Source organism: the organism of the source record quoted next, unplaced genomic scaffold (genome assembly GCF_019419815.1).
Source record: "Pyrus x bretschneideri cultivar Hongxiangsu unplaced genomic scaffold, Pyrus_bretschneideri_v1 Contig140, whole genome shotgun sequence".
In the NCBI taxonomy this organism is placed as follows: Eukaryota; Viridiplantae; Streptophyta; class Magnoliopsida; order Rosales; family Rosaceae; genus Pyrus; species Pyrus x bretschneideri.
In genome coordinates this window covers 145,645-166,185 of record NW_025999436.1, presented here as the reverse complement: position 1 = coordinate 166,185, position 20,541 = coordinate 145,645, and positions in this window count along the sequence as shown.

Here is a 20,541-nt window from a genome sequence, read left to right as displayed (position 1 = left end):
GAACGAACAAGAAATGACAAACTCTTCATGAAAGCACCAACTTGTGGATGCAAATTTCCGCTGTCATCTAAAATGCCAAAATAATAACACCTAAGATTAAGGCCAAAAGCCTCACGCCCCCATGATGATTTTTGTGGTAGGGGGGGTGGGGGGCTTTGACAGAAGAATCTTCGATGCCAAAGTTAGAATTTGAGAGAGAAAGTGTTTAGGAATTTTTGGGAAGAGAATGGCTTAGCATTTTAGTGGCAAAACATGACTATTTATAGAGGACTGACCAGCCCTATTTGGAGAATAGGGGCCGGCCACATATGGTCAAATTGTGAGTGTAATTGCAAGATATTATGTGAAATAATATCTTGCAATTAACTTGGCAATTAATCCCAAATTGAATAGGAAAATTGGGAGTTACCTTTTGAGTGAGGATTTGATGAGGAGTGATGAGAAGGTTTTGAATAAATACCATTTTGATCACCTTTGACTCTTCCTTGATTGAGCCGTTATTTTCCGTTGCATGCGCATGGGAATCCCGGTGTGCCTTGAGGGTAATTTTGACCTTTTCACCCAAAAGTACATGTGTCGCCTCTATAATTTTCTTGATTATTTTTGGCTCCACAACCATACCTTGTATTACATCTGATTAATTCAAGCAGAAATTGAGTTTTCACATGTACCCAAATCCATTGTTTCGAAAATTGCTTTTTTTTTATTTTAAGATTTCATGTATAGGAAACTATGGATTCATGTTTTACTTAGGGGTACGTATTTGTATGATTCAGATTACTAATTTATATTTTATGGGGTATATATTTATTTGCGATTTTTCAACGATTGAGTTGTTTAATTAGAGCTGAAGTCATTGAACTGATGCCATATTGATTTAATAGCTGATCTCATTGCAGGGCTTTAACTAATTGGGGACAATTCCTGCAGGCAACCGAAAGAAACAATGTGGATGGAAAATGAACTCTTTTGATTTTGTAGACGTGGAAGTCATGGATTGAACGTGCCGTATGTACACGAAGACACATTCAACCTCTCAATCAGTACACGAAAATACATTCAAGTGCTCAATCTGTCATTGTGAGAATCATTCCACATCAAGGGTATGTGAAACCAATACTTATCAGCTCCGCTTTGATTGCAGCTTGGTTTACCAGTACTTAACTGCTATTAAAATTGCATTCCTGTTTATGCATTTCGTATATATAGCCCTCCTAATGGTGCTTTCGATACTGATGTTGCCATCCATGTCTTTCGGATCACCTCGAAAATTTGCTAGCTATTGTCTTTTTTTCTTATACTTTTTATTTGATTAAAGTTCAGCCATTCACAAAACATGCATAAGCTAGTTAATGATCAGACAGTATTAGTCCTTTTTTTTTCATTTTTGCACCTTTCTCACAAAATGACTTTGTTTTATGACTATTCTACTTATTCTCCCTACGAGTGTCTGAATACTAATTAACGTGATACCCTGGAAACAAAACAATTTCATTGTTCGAGGCTCTCAAGTGTCAAATTGAAGTACAAAACAGATTTGCAAGAGCAGCTTGAGGTGTGTTGCTTTGCTATCGTTTACCTAAACCCGAACTTAGTGGCCAAATAATATTCTATCTTTCAGTTGTGAGAATGTGAAAGTTAATGTTCCACGCCGAAGGTTTAATAAACCTTGCAATGGCCTCTATGGGGGCAACTTCCCATTTGTAATGGGTTTTGGGATAGAACCTGAGCAATCATACCGTCATCTTCTAATTATTATCACTAATGTGGGGACAATTCTTGCAGGTAACCGAAAGAAATAATGTGGATGGAAAATGAAGTCTTTTGATTTTTGTAGACGTGGAAGTTGCGGATTGACTGTGCTGTATGTACACGAAGACACATTCAATTGCTCAATCAGTATACGAAGACACATTCAAGTGCTCAATTAGTCACTTGTTGATTGTGAGAATGCTTCCACAACAAGGGTATGTGAAACCAATGCTTATCAGCACTGCTTTGATTGCAGCTTGGTTTCCAGTCCTTAACCTCTATTAAAATCGCATTCATGTTTATGCATTTCGTATATGTAGCCCTCCTATTTTACAAATTTTTGTTAAATTATTCTTTCAAGGGAGACCATAAATCAGGCCTTGTGAATGTGAGGTATTGTAGGGCTCCAACGACACTTTTATATTGATCAGGACTATGGTATGGCTTGCCATCATCTTTAAGTAACCTGTGATATAGGAGGCATAGAGTAGCATAGGGTTTACAATTCTGTAAATCAACTCTGTCAACTAACTCATTCACATATTTTGACTATGACACAAACAAGCCTTTTGATGTGTAGCTAATTTGCAGACCCAAAAAATAATGCAAATTGCCCAAATCTTTCATTTCAAACTCTCTAGTGAGTTCTTTAATCACCTGGGATATCAACATGTACATAAAATGAGTGTAGTGGAGATGAGAATGCTTCGCTAGATGTGTGGGCACACGAGAAAGGATAAGATTATGAATGAGGATATCCGAGGTAAAGTAGGAGTAGCTGAAATTGAAGGAAAGATGAGAGAAAATCGGTTACGGTGGTTTGGGCATGTGAAATGAAGGCCTACAAATGCTCCGGTTAGAAGATGAAATTACAAGAAAGAGGTTCACAGCCAAACGGGTAGAGGATGACCTAGGAAGACCTTAGAAGAGATTGTAAGAAAAGACTTGGAGCACTTGGATCTAAAGGAAGACGTGGCACAAAATGCAATGGTGTTCTAGGATTCATACAACTAACCTCACTTAGTGAAAAATGCTGTGTTGTTGTATTATTTTATTATGTAATGTAAGCATATTTCATTAAAAAAGAATTAGTTTTTTCAAATTCTTTTATTATTTTAACTTCTTAATCGTTGTCCAACACTCCTATCTAAGTTCACTCACATCTCTATCTATCTATATTCATCTAAACAAACTCAAGTTTGGATACATTTGACGGTTCACTCACATCTCTATCTATATTACATCTATATTTCATAAGATTCATTGGCTTTCCTCTTGTGTTTTTCAAGTTAAAAGTTAGCATTGACGGTGCAGCTTGTGGTTCTCCTGGCATGGCTAGTTTTGGTGACATCATGACCACTTGAGTCATTGTCTTGGATGCTTTGTAGAATCTTTTGGAATTGCTATTGCCTTAGAGGTGGAATGCAAAGCACTTATTCATGCTCTTTATATGGCTTTGAAGAAGGGTTAGTATGCTCTATTGAGTGTGATTTTTTCTTTGGTAGTGCATTTTCTTTCTAATGGATCTTCTCAAGTGCCTTGACCTTTATTGGTTGATTGGGAAAATTGTTGTACCATTCTCTCTTCCATGCAATTTGTGTTCACACATTTATTTCAAAAGAAATTAGGTGGTGTATTGTTTGGCAACTATGGTGTCGATTATCAAAGAATCTTGTTTGCCATGTACTGTTGCGGCTTTTGCTCACGATCTATTTTTGATACTCTTAGGAGTTATCTAATTGATTTTTTTATTCTAATAGTTTTCTACTTATTGTTAAGGTATGGCTTCATGTCCCCTACTTATTGTATCTTTAGTTTTTTTTTTTTCTACTTAAATATATTCACAATAATGACTTTCTTCATGATAGTAACGCTAGAGTGGAAGTGATAGTGTCATTTTAATTAAACAAACACGGCCTAGTACTAGTGCCTGAGCCACATGAAGGCCAGATTAGGCCTAGGCCCATCCTGAAAGTTTATGAATAAACAAATTATGTTTTTATAATATAATCATCTCAATACTATATTTTGCGAAGTTTTAAAGCCCCATTACTCTTGTTTGATAAATTTTCCATGCCAATAGCAAAAACCTTAAATTTTCTGCAATTCAGTGTATTATTATGTTTGATTTAATTTCTTTTATATGTCTTAAATGCCCTAGGTTTTTGGCTCTATCACTGCCTAGTACACCAAATGTCATAATATAATTGGTTAAAAATTTCTTTTCAAGTTTCCAACCAATTGTATTATTACACTTGGTGTACCTGAACGCGTTTAACGCCGGCATACTAACATTTATCCTCCAATGGAAGGGTGTAAAATATTGACCTTGGCTAGAATCAAAACCTAATTTTACATACTTTTTGTGACGATCCCGCCAATCAAATAAAGAAAATAAATGAGATGTCAAACTTGCATATTTCTCATTGGGAATGGAATTCATGCATATTTACATCTTCTAGAAGTGTAAAATAAGATGTAAATATGATTTTCACATCAATTAGCATCTCTCCAGTGTAGATGCCCTTATGTCTCCTATTAGAGATGCTATTAGAAATTGATCGGAACTTGAAACTGCTATCGGAAGATTCTTGATCAAGTTAGTTATTAATGATTTATGACCATTGTTTGATTTAGAAAGAAAAAGATATGGACAACTTTACGGAAACTATGGACACATTTACGGAAATTTTATATTTTCATGTTCATGAAGTTTTCTCCGGCTGTCATATTGTTTGGTTTAAGATACATGAAAATAGATTAAACCCCTAAGTTGATGCAAGATATCACCCTACACCCCATCGGATTTCGCAAGAAACATAACTTTTATTGAACACACTACTGCACAAAGGACATAACCACAGCTGATGAGATCATGCGATCTGTGTTTATTGGTTTAATACACGAGATTTAGTGAAACTAATATACTTTAAAAAAAGAAAAAAAAAAAGGAAAAACTTGTGATGAAAATTAATGCCACTTTCGCAGGGAACTCGATTGCATTTAGCATATGCAACAAGCCTTTTAAACCCATAGGTGACCCGTATGGGACGAGTGAAGTCTCGTAAGGGTTTCCAGAGACGTTACCCATAAACATCACGTGTTAATTTGATCAATCAGACCCAACGGCTGTAAAATCAGCCGCTTGTTGAGCGTTGTTCGTCGATGCATAGGGGACACGATCTACAACTCGCACATAGAGGTTGTTCTGCACATGGCGAAGTCGGAAAAGCACTCTTTTGGTGTCATTTGATTGGATAAGCTCAGTCCCGAACAACGTGCAATTTTCATCGGTCTTGTCTTCATTTCGTTTGTCAGCGGTGGCCACGATCTGAGTTTGACCCGGCTTCTTTACCAAGTATTTGCCGTTTACACTGTACTTGATATGCACGTGTCCGGGGATTTGTCCATTTTCCGTTGTGAATAATGGGGTAGGATCCTGTCCAGTGAATTTGAAAATCCCGCCTGCTCCACCGGTCAAGTAACATTTGTCGCCGCTATAGTTCAATGCAAAAGGGTTTGGTAGGATTGCTGCCATGTTAAATGGGATGATCAGGCTCACTTATCTCCTTTTTTTTTTTTTTTTTTTTTGCTCTCTTTTTCTGGTGTGATTTACTTGCTCCATAGGTTCTAACCTGCTGCCCTATTTATAATGCGCATAAGCCCAGACCATCTTTCTCTATTCACATTATGTGTTCACACTGATGGTTTTGTAAATTAGGTGTTATTTATTATTAATTTTTTGTTTTTTGGATTATGAAATTGTGGTTGCTTTTCTTAGTCTTTAACTAATATTTCTCACTGTTTTTTCTTTCAGCAAAATAATACAGTTCTCAGTAGTTCGAAGTCTTTAATTAATTCAGAAGAGTCCTAGTGTTATTAAAGATAACTAAGTCAAAAATTAATTTTTGTGATTGCATCTATAATTAGTAATAGGTTTTAGTAGCAATTGGTTTGCCTTGCCTAGAACCACATCAAATTAGGAAACAACTCTCTCCTCACCTAAGCATCTTGAGAGTTGTGGATTTTTGGAGCCAAAAATAATCTCAAAAATTCTGGATGCATCACATGGATTTTTTCTCAAGAAAGACAAGATTCCCCTCATTAAATGGGTAGACACACACCCACGTGCAGCTAGCATCCCTGGAAATTCAAGCAGCAAACTAAGATTGCTGAAAGCTCCTTGCTTTTGACACAGAAAAGTCAAAGACATTAAAGACAAGATTAAAACTAAATCTTATGTTTAATACCATCCCAATTGAAGACAACCATATCAAGTAAGAAATCTCTGTCACAATCAATTAGAGACATTCTTACCATTATCTCAAGATATTATCTCCTAATTAATTTCTTGGGAATATTATTTGCTTGCGCATCCTATAGATGACGTATTTTTGCAAGTATAATGGCGTCATGTGTAGGGTAAAACCCTAAGGTTATGGCCATCCACCTCCTATAAATACCTCCATCTCTTTAAAATTCGGTAAGCTTTTGCTATGTTATCACTGTGGATGCAAATTTCCACCGTCGTCTCCTTTGACGAATATGCACCTTCAAAATAATAAGACCTAAGACTAAGGCCAAAGGGAATGACCGGCCCTATTTGGAGAATAGGGGCCGACCACATATGGTCAAATTGTGAGTGTAATTGCAAGATATTACGTGAAATAATATCTTGCAATTAACTTGACAATTAATCCCAAATTGAATAGGAAAATTGGGAGTTACATTTGGCATGAGGATTTGATGAGGAGTGATGAGAGGGTTTTGAATAAATATCATTTTGATCACCTTTGACTCTTCCTCGATTGAGCGGTTATTGATCGTTGCATGCGCGTGGGAATCCCGGTGAGCCTCGAGGGTAATTTTGTCATTTTAACCCAAAAGTACATGTATCGCCTCCATAATTTTCTTGATTATTTTTGGCTCCACAAATGCCCCCACACCTACTGGGCTGCTTGCAGGAAAGCGCAGCAGGAGTAGAGATCTCCAACCTTGATGCAGATTCCCACTTGGACTTAGAATTAGATTCTTTTACGAAAAGGAAATAAATCGCCTTCGAAGCCTTTTTAAGCCTACCTTAAGTAAGGGATTAACTCAACTTTGGAGGACAATTATTTATCCTTGCAAGAAAGAGAGAAAGCTAGAGGATATTTGTTCCCCCTCCCCTAGCACTCTTCTTTGCTTGCCTGTGCAAAGAACCGTCTTCCGTTGATCTCTTTGTCTTCTCCGCGCAGCACTAAAGTAAGAAAAACTTAATTTTCTTTATCTTCTTCTTGGATGGTGATGCCATTGGGCAACCGTCGGGGTGGTGCGACACGTCGACCAACAGGGGCCACAACTTGACTGAAGCCAATGGCTGGTTTGGCTTGGGCCAAGGAAGTGGGGTGGCATAGACCACGGTTTGGGGTGCCACGTCTGGGCTGTTTGTCGAGAATGAGGAAACTGCTTGAGTTTGATTTCTAAGCTGCCGTAGATGGAGCAGTCAAGGACAAAGCTACCAAGATTGGAGTTACTGAAGATGAAGTGTCAGATGAATGAACTATTGAGTGCGAAGTGGCTGCTGCCTCTTGACCATTTACTACTTAGCTGGTCTTCGAGTATTCGATCTTTTGAGCTGTGTGGCATTTTTGCATTGAGACCAATTAGTTTATCTTCTCGTACTGGAGAGCAGACCCAGATGGCTGTCGGGGAATTAGTTTAACCTCTTGCACTGGAGAGCAATTAGTTTATTGTCTCGCACTCGAGAGTAGACCTAGATGGGTGTCGGGGAATTACTTTACCCTTTCGCACTAGAGAGCAATTAGTTTAGCCTCTCGCATTGGAGAGCAGATCCAGATGGGTGTCGAGCATTTAGTTTACCTTATCGCATTGGAGAGCATGGAAGTCGTTATCGTGAGCGTAGTTGAGGAAAAATGGCCTGCTAGACAACTGAAATAATCCTCAGCTTGTGAGGTCTTTTTCGACGATCTGCTTAAGACTTCGAATTGCTTGTGGAACTCGTGCAAAAGTGTATGTAGGAAGCGCGGTTAGCTGCGCCCAGACTTTCTTAAAGTATTGCGCCATCGTTAGATATTTCGTCGTGTGCCTTTTGAGGCTTGGTTGGTGATTAGCTGAGAATCTGAATGGATTGCAAGCTTATTAGCTGAGAATCTGAATAGATTGCAAGCTTCTTCACCGCTAAGTCTTTTGCTAGTAAGGGCTGCTAATAAAGCCTTGTCTTCTGCTCCATCATTGGATGCTTTGAAGTTTGAAGTTCCATGGGCTTGGTCGGCACAAGCCATATGGCAAGATCTGCACAGTTAGGGCCATGGTGACAGATCAAGGGCTACTAGGAGTCATGAAGCAGGTGGGCACGATTATGAGCGCAGAGCTGGGGCTGGCTTGGGCCAGGTTGTGCGCAACATGAGGAATTGGACCACTAGGTCTGTGATGTTTGACTACTGGACAAGGCCTGCTCTGCTTCTTGGAAGTTAGGCTGGTGTGTCATTCTGGTACTTGTCTGCCCCCGGCAAGCCAGTAGCTTAAGTTGTTATGTTTATTGGAACATAATTAATCTTTGTATCTGACAATCTATGTGGGATAGTCCCGTTTGCCCGATCTTGTCAATGAAAGCTGACTCACTTATATTGGTCATGTCTCAACTTCTTCCTGAATTTTCCTTTAATGAGGTAGCGGAGCTTTTTGCCGCCCTTAGTCGTGACCTGTTGGTCTAGGCTTCTTTTCCATGTGTTCGGCTCATCTATGTCTCGGCTGCAGTGCATGTGGTACATTCCTAGCAAGCTAGCGAATTGCTTGCAGGCTGAGTGTTAAACTTAAGCCAGTTAAGTGACCGCTTCTCTCCGTTTGTCGTTATGAGGTGGAGGATACTCCTTACGGGCCTAGCCGCGAATGAACACTTCGCCTGGAAGGTTGCTCATGTTGACTATTGGAGTGTGGCCCCAATCGTGCATGTATGCTTGGTTCATGACTGGTCGAGTGGCTGCTTGTCGGGACACTGCTGGGAAGATTCATCGTTTGTCCTTGTCCTACTTTGGGACACCTCATCTAGGGCACACTGTAAGAGCTGATTTACTAAGGTAATCTATTACGCGAGGGCGATTGTCAACTCTATGACTTGTTTGAGACAAGTGTTGTTCGCCATTTGGGATGGAAGAACTTGGACGATATACGTCTCCTTGACTAGTGGAAGTGTAATATACTCTGAGCGTGAGTTTTGAGTTAGGATATGTCAAATCTATGGAGAAATGGGATGAAAATACCCCCCGGTTCAATCGTCAATCCAAAATTCTAAAACCAGAAGATTGAACCGGTCTTGGACCAGTTGGGATTGCTTGGTGGGCCACGGGAGTGGACTGGACCTCAAAAATAGGTCGAGTCCTGGGAGAAGGCTGGACCACTGGCTTGGGCAGGGCTGCAGAAGCGCACTTGTGCTAGGCCTCCTCTTTCATTGGCGCGGTTTGGGCTAGCTGCTGTACGGCTTGGCGGTACAAAATGGCATAGGCTTGGGCTTGGTGTTGCTTTGTGGCGTGGGCTTGGGCGTGGCAGGCTACTGGAGTTGCTGTCGAGGCCTGGGCTTGCTCTTGGGCCAAAGCTGCTGAAGTGGCAACAAGCTGGGTTGCTTCTAGGGTTTGCGCTTCTTGGGTCGTGGCCTGATGGATCCGCTGCTATGGAGCTAGCCCACTCCCTTTTGCCACAGTGGTCCCTGTGGCTGCCAGGTAGTGGTGCTCCATGTTGGTAAAGTTGCTCCTCTTGCCATCACGTTGAACCTTGTGGATCGTTTAATCTGGATCTTTGAATGTAGGAAGTTTGAACGAAGGAAGTTCTGTTCGTCGTGGTTTCCGAATTTCCCATCATTGTATTTTTCCTTTACCTCTATTCAAAGAATTAAAAAATTCTAGCAATAAGAAAGTATGAAAAATTTACGAATGAACAAGAAATGAGAAACTCTCAATGAAAGCACCAATTTGTGGATGCAAATTTATGCCATCTTCTCCTTTGATGAAAATGCACCTGCAAAATAATAACATGTAAGATTAAGGCCAAAAGCCTCACGCCCGCATGATGAATTTGGGGGGGGGGGGGGGGGAGGCTTTGGCCGAAGAATCTCCGATGCTAAAGTTAGAATTTGAGAGAGAAAGTGTTTATGAATTTTTGGGAAGAGAATGACTTAGCATTTTAGTGGGAAAACATGGCTGTTTATAGGGGAGTGACCGACCTTATTTGGAGAATAGGGGCCGGCCACATATGGTCAAATTGTGAGTGTAATTGCAAGATATTATGTGAAATAAGATCTTGCAATTAACTTGGCAATTAATCCCAAATTGCATAGGAAAATTGGGAGTTACCTTTTGAGTGAGGATTTGATGAGGGGTGATGAGAGGGTTTTGAATAAATACCATTTTGATCACCTTTGACTCTTCCTTGATTGAGTCGTTATTGTCCGTTGCATGCGCATGGGAATCCCGGTGTGACTCGAGCGCAATTTTATCCTTTTCATCCAAAAGTACACGTGTCGCCTCCATAATTTTCTTTAATATTTTTGGCTCCACAACCACACCTCGTATTACGTCTAATTAATTCAAGCAGAAATTGAGTTTTCACATGTACCCAAATCCATTGTTTTGAAAGTTGCTTATTTTTTATTTAAAGATTTCATGTACAGGACACTATGGATTCATGTTTATGATTCAGATTACTAATTTATATTTTATGGGGTATATATTTATTTGCGATTTTTCAACAACTGAGTTGTTCAATTAGCTGAAGTAATTGAACTGACGCCATATTGATTTAATAGCTAATCTCATTGCAGGGCTTTAACTAATGTGGGGACAATTCCTGCAGGCAACCGACAGAAACAATGTGGATGGAAAATGAGCTCTTTTGATTTTTGTAGACGTGGAAGTCATGGATTGAACGTGCCGTATGTACACGAAGACACATTCAACCGCTCAATCAGTACACGAAAACACATTCAGACGCTCAATCTGTCACTTGTTGATTGTGAGAATCTTTCCACAACAAAGGTATGTGAAACCAATACTTATCAGCTCTGCTTTGATTGCAGCTTGGTTCACCAGTACTTAACTGCTATTAAAATTGCATTCTTGTTTATGCATTTCGTATATATAGCCCTCCTAATGGTGCTTTGGATACTGTTGTTGCCATCCATGTCTTTCGGATCACCTCGAAAATTTGCTAGCTGTTGTCCTTTTTCTTTTACATTTTATTTGATTAAAGTTCAAGCATTCACAAAACATGCATAAGCTAGTTAATGATCACACATTATTAGGCCTATTTTTATTTTTGCACCTTTCTTACAAAATCACTTTGTTTTATGACTATTCCACTTATTCTCCCTACGATCGTCTGAATACTAATTAACGGTAATACCCTGAAAACAAAACAATTTCATTGTTCGAGGCTCTCAAGTGTCAAATGGAAGTACAAAAAACATTTGCAAGAGCAGCTTGAGGTGTGTTGCTTTGCTATCGTTTACCTAAACCCGAACTTGGTGGCCAAATAATATTCTAGCTTTCAGTTGAAAGAAAGTGAAAGTTGAAGTCCCACGCCGGAGGTTTAATAAACCTTGCAATGGCCTCTATGGAGAGCAACTTGCCATTTGTACTGGGTATTGGGATAGAACCTGAACAATCATAGCGTCCATCTCTAATTATTATCACTAATGTAAGGACAATTCATGCAGGTAACCGAAAGAAACAATGTGGATGGAAAATGAAGTCTTTTGATTTTTGTAGACATGAAAGTCGCGGATTGACCATGCAGTATGTACACAAAGACATTCAATTGCTCAATCAGTACACGAAGACACATTCAAGCGCTCAATTAATCACTTGTTGATTGTGAGAATCTTTCCACAACAAGGGTATGTGAAACCAATACTTATCAGCTCCGCTTTGATTGCAGCTTGGTTTCCAGTACTTAACCTCTATTAAAATCGCAGCCCTCCTAATTCACAAATTAATTTTAAATTATTCTTTCAAGGGGGACCATAAATCAGTAATCCATATCATACCAGCTTAACAAGCCAGATGTCATTTGATAGCTACAACACCTGCTTCTGCTTTATGTGTGTCCCAAACTTGCATTTGTTTAGATAGAGATGTGAGTGAATTTGGAAGGGACAGGGGGTGTAAATAAAGATGACTATGGATAATAAAGGATGCATTCTGTCAAAGAAAAAGAATAAGTTAAATAAAAGCATACAATTAATAACAGCCAATTGTTTTTCTCGTTTTGCTAAGATGTATAATATATTAGGTTTTAGCACCTTCCTTGAACATCAATTCTGATCTGGAATTTCTTTTGAACCTATTTTAAAAACTAGTGATAATAAGTAGAAGTTGGACGGTATGATTGTTCAGGTTCTATCCCAAAACCCATTAGAATTGGGAAGTTGCCCTCCAAATAAGTCATTGCAAGGTTTATTAAACCTTCGGCGTGGGACTTTAACTTTCACATTCTCACGAGTGAAAGCTAGAATATTATTTGGCCACTAAGTTCAGGTTTAGGTAAACGATAGCAAGGCAACACACCTCAAGCTGCCCTTGCAAATCTGTTTTGTACTTCAATTTGACACTTGAGAGCCTCGAACAATGAAATTGTTTTGTTTTCAGAGTATTACCGTTAATTAGTATTCAGACGCTCGTAGGGAGAATAAGTAGAATAGTTATAAAACAAAGTCATTTTATGAGAAAGGTGCAGAAATAAAAATAGGCTTATATGTATTTGCAATGTTTTCAACAAAGTTTTTAGTAAGCTGTAGTCATTGGACAGACGCCATATTTGGTTGAATAGCTGATCTCATTGCAGGGCTTTAACTAATGTGGGGACAATGGCAGGTAACCGAAAGAAACAATGTGGAAAATGTACTCTTTTGATCTTCGTACATGTGGAATTCATTGATTGATCAGGTCGTACGTATATGATGACACATTCAAATGTTGAATCAGTCCCTTGTTGGTTGTGAGTTCGAAACAAGATGCTTCCACACATTTTTTTTTTTTTTTTCCAACTTTAGTATGGCATGATAACCCTCTGTTTGTAATTTGTGCTGCTTTGTTTTCAGACTGTGCTGGCATTTCTGGCTTCTGCTTCTCAACTTAATGTGCATCTCAGCATATAGGTTTATCTTACATTCTTAATTTTTTTTCTCTTAGCCTTGTCATGTTGCTGGTTGGTTTTGCAGGTTTAGAACTTTAGGTTCGGCATTAGAAGGGTTAGGTTTCATGTCCCCTCCTCCCACTTTTTCTTTGTATCTTTGTTATTTTTGTTTCTAGAGGGGTAAGGTTTATGCCCACCCTTCTTTTTCATGTTCCGATTTTGTTGTCTTATGAGGTGTACTTTTTATTTTATATTTATATATCAGTAAAAATCTCCACGTAGCGTCTAAGTTTTCTAAAAATAAAATAAAAATAAAATATGTACATTTTAGTAGGATTTGGATCCTCTCCTAAGCTAATGGAGAGGATCCTTCTCATCAATCATCGTGGGCCGTTGGATTTTTATCCAACGGCTACAATTATTATAACTTTAAAGGGACCCCCTGTTTGTAGCCGTTGGATAAAAATCCAACGGCCCACGATGATTGATGAGGAGGATCCTCTCCATTAGCTCAGGAGAGGATCCAAATCCATTTTAGTAATCATCATTGCACAAGTTCTAGCATCAAATCGTCTAGAGGTGGGTATACCGAACAAGGGTACGTGAAACCTACACTTATCAGCACCGCTTCGATTACAGCTCGGTTCACCAGTACTTTACTGCTATTAAAATTGCAATACTGTTGTTGCCATCCATGTCTTTCGGATCACTCCCAAAATTTACTTGCTATTGTCTTTGTTCTTCTACATTTTATTTGTTTAAAGGTCAACCATTCACAAAAGATGGATAAGCACATTCTTAGTTTGGATTGTTTCACCATTAGGCCTATTTTTATTTTTGCACCTTTCTCACAAAATGACTTTTTTTTTTTTTTTTTTTTTTTTAAAGATTATTCTACTTACTCTCCGTACGAGTGCCTGGATACTAATTAACAATAATAAAACAATTCCACTGTCGGAGGCTCTCAAGTGTCAGACTGAAGTAAAAAACAGATTGCAAGAGCAGCTTGAGGTAAGTTGCTTTGCTATCGTTTACCTAAATCCGAACTTAGTGGCCAAATAATATTCTTTCACTTGTATGGATGTGAAAGGCAAAGTCCTACATAGGAGGTTTAATAAACCTTGCAACGACTTTCAAGGGGGGTAACTTCTCATTTCTAATTGGTTTGGAGATAGAACCTCAACTTATCTTCTAATCATTGTCGCCACTTTTTAAAATATGTTCAAATGTTGTTGCAAATGAGAATTGAAGCTCAAGGGAAGCACTTGCAAGCCATAATGGAGAAGGCGCAAAAGCAGTGAGAGTTCAATTAACGGATTTCAATTTGGCTCTATCGAATTTTATGGAGAATATGAGCGAACAAGATCGAGGAGAAAACACAACAGAGATGATGAATGACGCTTATAAGAAGAACAGTGGATCAACTTTTCAGATTTATGAACAGGGAATAAGAGAAAAAAATAAAGATACAAAGCTTAATGTTGAGGGGGGTTCCATATATTTTGACTTAAATAGTAAAGGAAGCTATGATTATGTTGGTTCAAATGGAGGTGATTTCGAAACAAGATGCTTTCGTTTACAAGATACTACAACACTTTGACGACAAAGACTTAACATTCTTTAGATGCTTATATTGATTTTTTATTTATTTTTGTTTACTATTCTATCTGAAAGAAGAAGTTGCTAAATGCTAATATATTAAACATGTTCGCAAAATGAGAAAAAGAATTGCCTTTTATTTGTGTACTTGAATTTACTTTTTTTTCTTTGATAGAATGCATCGTTAATATTCAGAGTTTTATTTATTTACACCCCACCCCATCTTTTATCTAAGTTCATCTAAACAAATGCAAGTTTTGTACACTTGACGGTTCACTTACATCTCTATCTATATTACATTTATATTTCATATTTCATGATGTTTTTTGGCTTTCTCTTTGTGTTTTCAAGTTAAGCATATATCGAGGGGAATGGGTTTAAGCCAATAGAGTAAATGAATCTACCAAACGGAAGCCTAACCTAGTTGATTGAAGGTCCCATGGTCTAGGTTCAATAGGAAAACTGGTTTGGTTAGGTTCAAAGACGAAACACACTTACATACCCATTCATATGACGGAAAAAATGTGTTGACTGCTGATGTTTGAAACATACATTAGTTTAAAGGATATTTGGCCAAAGGTCAATAAAATCTTCACTAATTAGCCATATATCAATGGCCAATTTTAATTTTGGACATAATCAATGAATTACTTATAATAATTGTGCATAGGTCAATGAAGCATGCCACATGAGTTTAAGCTAGTTATAAAATAACTATTATACGCTTCTCTCTTCACTTTATTTCATTCCTTACTCCTCCACTCTCTCTTCCTTATTCACTTCATTCTCTCCCAATTTTGTATCATGTCTCTCTCTTCCCTTCTTTCTTGTCACTCTCTCATTTTTATCTCCCCTCTCCCTGCCTCTTTATCTTTCTCTCTCCTCCGTCAAACCCCAAATAAGTTCAATTAATCCAAGTACTCTGAAACTTTCCCAATACCAAACACAATGTTGAGAGAAAAAAAGGGAATTCCAAATAAAAGTGCAACTATCAGCAGCCAAAACAAAACACAAGCAAAAAAAAAAAAAAAAAAAACAAAGGACGTGATAGATATCCAGCAAACCTTGAAAGGCTTTGGACGTAGAGATTCTCTTAAAGAGTTTGTTCATCAAAACCCTCTTGAGGTGTGTTTGCAAAGAGATTTCGGTCTGCAATCCAGAATTAGGAAACAGAAACATCGTGTGTAAAGGTGTCATGCAAAGGGTGAAGTATAGGAGATGGAAAAAAACAGAACCAGGAAACAGACACTACAACACAGTGTCTGAATCAAAATGTTAAAAAAAAAAAAAAGAAAAAAAGAAAAAGGAACCAGGAAACAGACACTGCAGTGCAGTGTCTAAAGCAAAATGTGAAAAATAGAATCAAGAAACAGACATTGCATTGCTGTGTCTGAACCAAATATTAAAACAATATAAAAAACATAACTAGGAAACGGTCACTGCATTGCAATGTCTAAATCTATATGTAAAAATAATGTAAAAAACTGATCCAGGAAACAGACACTGCATTACAATGTCTGAATCTAAATGCAAAAATTAGGAGCTGTGTGAGGAGTGAAGAATAAGAGGCATGTGAGTGATTAAAAAAAAAAAAAAAAAAACTAGAAAACATACAATGCAACGTAGCATTTGAATCTAATAAAACAAGAATCGGAAAATACGCAGTGTCTGAATCTGTATTGACCTATTCCCAAAATATAAAAATTTGAGAAAGGGAGTGTCATTTGAAGTGGATGCCAGCTATAATGGCATATTTTGTAAACTTTTAGTGTCTTCAGTGCATTTAAGTATCACTTTACATGATTGACTTATTTATAATTTTCATAAATATGATCGATATTTGGTTAAAATTGTAACTTTTTATTGATTTTGTACAAAATCACCCTTAGTTTAATGATATTGATACTCGTAAATCAAGTGGGACAGAAGCAGCCTATTCTTAATCAATATCACCTATATGAGTGTAAATGTGGGGTTGCATTTATGAGAATTGCATGGCTACATTCTCTAAAGCTCTCATGAATCCATGATTTTTTCAGGACCAAAATGAACTCAGATGTATGAATTTGCAATGTGTTGGTGTGACATACGTCTTATTTATTGTCTTGGTTTATTGTAGAGATGAACAGTTCAGGATTTCATATTCATTGCATCATCTAGTAAATCCGATAAGTATACACTAAGGTAGGTTCAAGGCCAAAGGACACCTCTCCTAATATATGTCACATCTATTGTTTACTCTCGTCCCTTAGCTTGCCTTAGGACCTAATTTTTGGCTCAAAATGTATGGTGTTGTTGGAGTTTTGTGCCTCAAAGTGTCCCACGTCGGGGAACACTACTCCTCCAATGGGGTTTATAATAGGACTGTTTTTTACATTAGTAATTAGGATCGGGTCATTTGGAATGAGGATAGAGGGCTTGGGCAGGTGTATCTTGGTCAGGCATACGTCATCGAACCACAAGACAAGAATTGGATTGAAATATTGTTCGAAGAACATAACTTTGCTAGCCTATATGTCCATCAATTTAGTATCATTTTACTTTCTGTAATTATTTTGTTATTATTTCATTCTATAGTGTTGATAGATGAAACTCAAGATGGAGTAAATGAGAAGCTTAACCCTTGGAGAGAAGTGTTAGAACTAAACGGTCTTCACCTAAGTCGATTAAAGACAAAGTATATGGAGTTTAAGTTTAGTGCAAATGAGGCTCAAATGAGTTAGGGGTGAGGATTGGAGATCAGGAAGTACCAAGGAGCGATCGCTTCTACTACCTAGGATCTATCTTGCAAAAGAACAGAGAGTTGTATAGAGACCTCAACCATAAAATACAAGTTGGAGTGTGATGTGCGATCATCGTATGCCACTACAGCTCAAGGGAAAATTTTATAGGACAACAATAAGACCAACAATGCTTTATGGCACGAAATATTGGGCGGTGAAGCATCAACACGTACATAAAAATGAGTGTAGCGGATATGAGAATGCTTCAGTGGATGTGTGGGAATACGAGAAATGATAAGATTAGGAATGAAGATATCCGAGGTAAAATAGAGTAGCTGAAATTGAAGGAAAAATGAGAGAAAATCAGTTACGGTGGTTTGGGCATGTGAAACAAAGGCCTACAGACGCTCCGGTCAAGAAATGAAATTACTAGAAAAAGGTTCACGGCTGAAGGGGTAGAGGAAGACCTAGGAAGACTTTAGAAGAGAATGTAAGAAATGACTTGGAGCACTTGGATTAAACGGAAGATGTGGCACAGAACTGAGCGCAATGACGTTTTAGGATTCATACAACCAACCTCACTTAGTGGCAAAAGGCTGTGTTGTTGTTGTTGCATTATTTCATTATGTATTGTAAGCATATTTTGTTAATAAAGAATTCGTTTTTTCAAATTATGTTATTATTTTAACTTCTTAATCATTGTCCAACACTCCTATCTAAGTTCACTCACATCTCTGTCTATCTATATTCATCCAAACAAACTCAAGTTGGGATACACTTGATGGTCACTCACATCTCTATCTATACTGCATCTATATTTCATAAGATTCATTGGCTTTCCTCTTGTGTTTTTCAAGTTAAAAGTTAGCATTGACGGTGCGGCTTGTGGTTCTCCTGGCATGGCTAGTTTTGGTGATATTTTTCATGACCACTTGAGTCATTGCCTTGGATGCTTTGTAGAATCTTTTGGAATTGCTATTGCCTTAGAGGTGGAGCACAAAGCTATCATTCATGTTATTTATATGGCTTTGAAGAAGGGCTAGTGTGATCTATTGAGTGTGATTTTTCTTTGGTAGTTCATTTTCTTTGTAATGGATACTCACAGGTGCCTTGGCGTTTATTGGTTGATTGGGAAAATTGTTGTACCATTCTCGTTTCCATGCAATTTAGTTTTCACACATTTATTTGAAAAAAATTAGGTGGCGTATTGTTTGGCAACTATATGTCGATTATCAATGATTCTTGTGTGCCATGTGCTGTTGTAGCTTTTGCTCACAATCTATTTTCGATACTCTTAGGAGTTGTCTAATTGATTTTTTATTCTCATAGTTTTCTGCTTATTGTTAAGGTATGGCTTCATGTCCCCCCAAATTTATTGTATCTTTAGTTTTTTTTTTCTACTTCAATATATTCACAATAATGACTTTTTTCATGATAGTAATGCTAGAGTGGAAGTGACATTGTCGTTTTATTTAAACAAACACAACCTAGTACTAGTGCCTGAGCCACATGAAGGCCATGTTAGGCCTAGGGCCATCCTGAAAGTTTATGAATAAACAAATTATGTTTTTATAATATAATCTTCTCAATACTAAATTTTGCAAAGTTTTAAAGTCCCATTACTTTTGACTACATAAACTTAATACAATTGAAAACTTATTGACTACATAAACTTAATAATGATATCCACCATCTTGACTTGGTGATGGACTTGGGTGATAGTCTTGAGATGAATAATCATCTTGAAATATACTCCTTGTGGCATTCCTTCGTAAAATTTCCTTTTGCTTACCACGTAAGTATTTCTTCCTCTCTGGAGGGTATTTGTCGAGGTCCTCCATTATCAAATTAGTTTCGTACCTTTCTTGCTCCCTATCCCCTTCTTCCTTCATGGCCAAAAACATTTGGGCCGATTCTTCTTGCTGACGGCACTAGTTTTCGTTCATTCTTGCCATTTCGCTAGCAAATTGTGCACGTATCGGATCTTGGGACTTTCCTTTTCTCTTTGCTTCCTTTTGCTTATCTTTACCTGGGGGCCTTGGAAAAGAAGAAGTTTGGCTCATTTGGTCGACACCTTCATTGTCGGCAAAATTCACACCTTCATTGACATCATTTGGGGTTGGGGCTTCATTATGAAATAATCTTCCACATTGTTGATTCGCATCGTTTCCCCACCTCGGACAATTCTTGAGGATGTTCCAAGCATGATGCAACTTAAAAGCTTGATTTTTTGGTGTAGTTCTGGTCTTGCAAATAGCCATTGCTTTGTCACCCTATGCAACAAATACATAAAAACAATTAGTTGCAAAATACTATTATGTACATGACAACTAAAATATCAACAAAGAAACTCACAATTTCTGAGGCGCCCCTTCCACTAGGCACGTCAATCATGGCTCTCTCCAAGCTTCCCTTCCACAAAGTGCACGCTTTGTTGATAATCTTCCACCGATCATAAACACCACCAACTTCCCTTCGACCGGCGTTGGAGTTTTCATGGAACTTATCAACGATTTTACCCCACAAAATCTTTCTATTTTGATTGGTGCCGATGACACCATCTTTGCTAACAGAAATCCATGCCAAACATAAAGCAATATCTTCGTCAAAGGTCCAATTACGACCTCTAACATGCTCTTTTGCCATCTCAAAAATTTTTGAAATGAGAAGAAATGGTAGAAAGAAAAATTGGAAGAATTGTAGGAGAAAAGTGAGTTTTGTGTGGATGTTTGAACAAATACATAGGTATTTATAGAGTTTTTGGTTGAATTTTAAGTTAAATATTTTTTTTTAAATTATTTTAGCCGTTGGATTTAAATTTGGACCGTTAGATCTTTTTTTTTACCGTTAGATTTGATTATATCTGATCTAAGCCGTTAGATTCAATAAATATATAAATATAAAAGTTAAAAAAAAAAATAATTTGAACCTGGACCGTTGGATTAACCAACGGCCCATTTAAATGGAGCCGTTGGATGAAGAAAAGTAGTCGTTGGGCTACAGTAAAACTGACAACACAGATGCACAACCCACGTGGGTGGGCCTTCAGCTGTAGTGCTTCTAGCGCGTGAGGGAGATTGGGTTTTGGGGTATGGGCTTCACAGCCCACTTTTCACTCTCATCCGTGGGTCCCACTTCATTATGTGGGCTAAATTTGTGACCGGTATTTGCCTTCATTTTAAGTTTTAGGTTTTAGGTTTGGTTTAGGTTTTGGGTTGGAGTGGAATTTGGGGGGTAAAAAAAGGGAAAATTTAGGTTATAAGCCACCATTGGAGATGATCTTAAAGGCCCCTCCTGAAAGAGGTTTTTGGCTTTACCACTGCCTACTACACCAAATGTC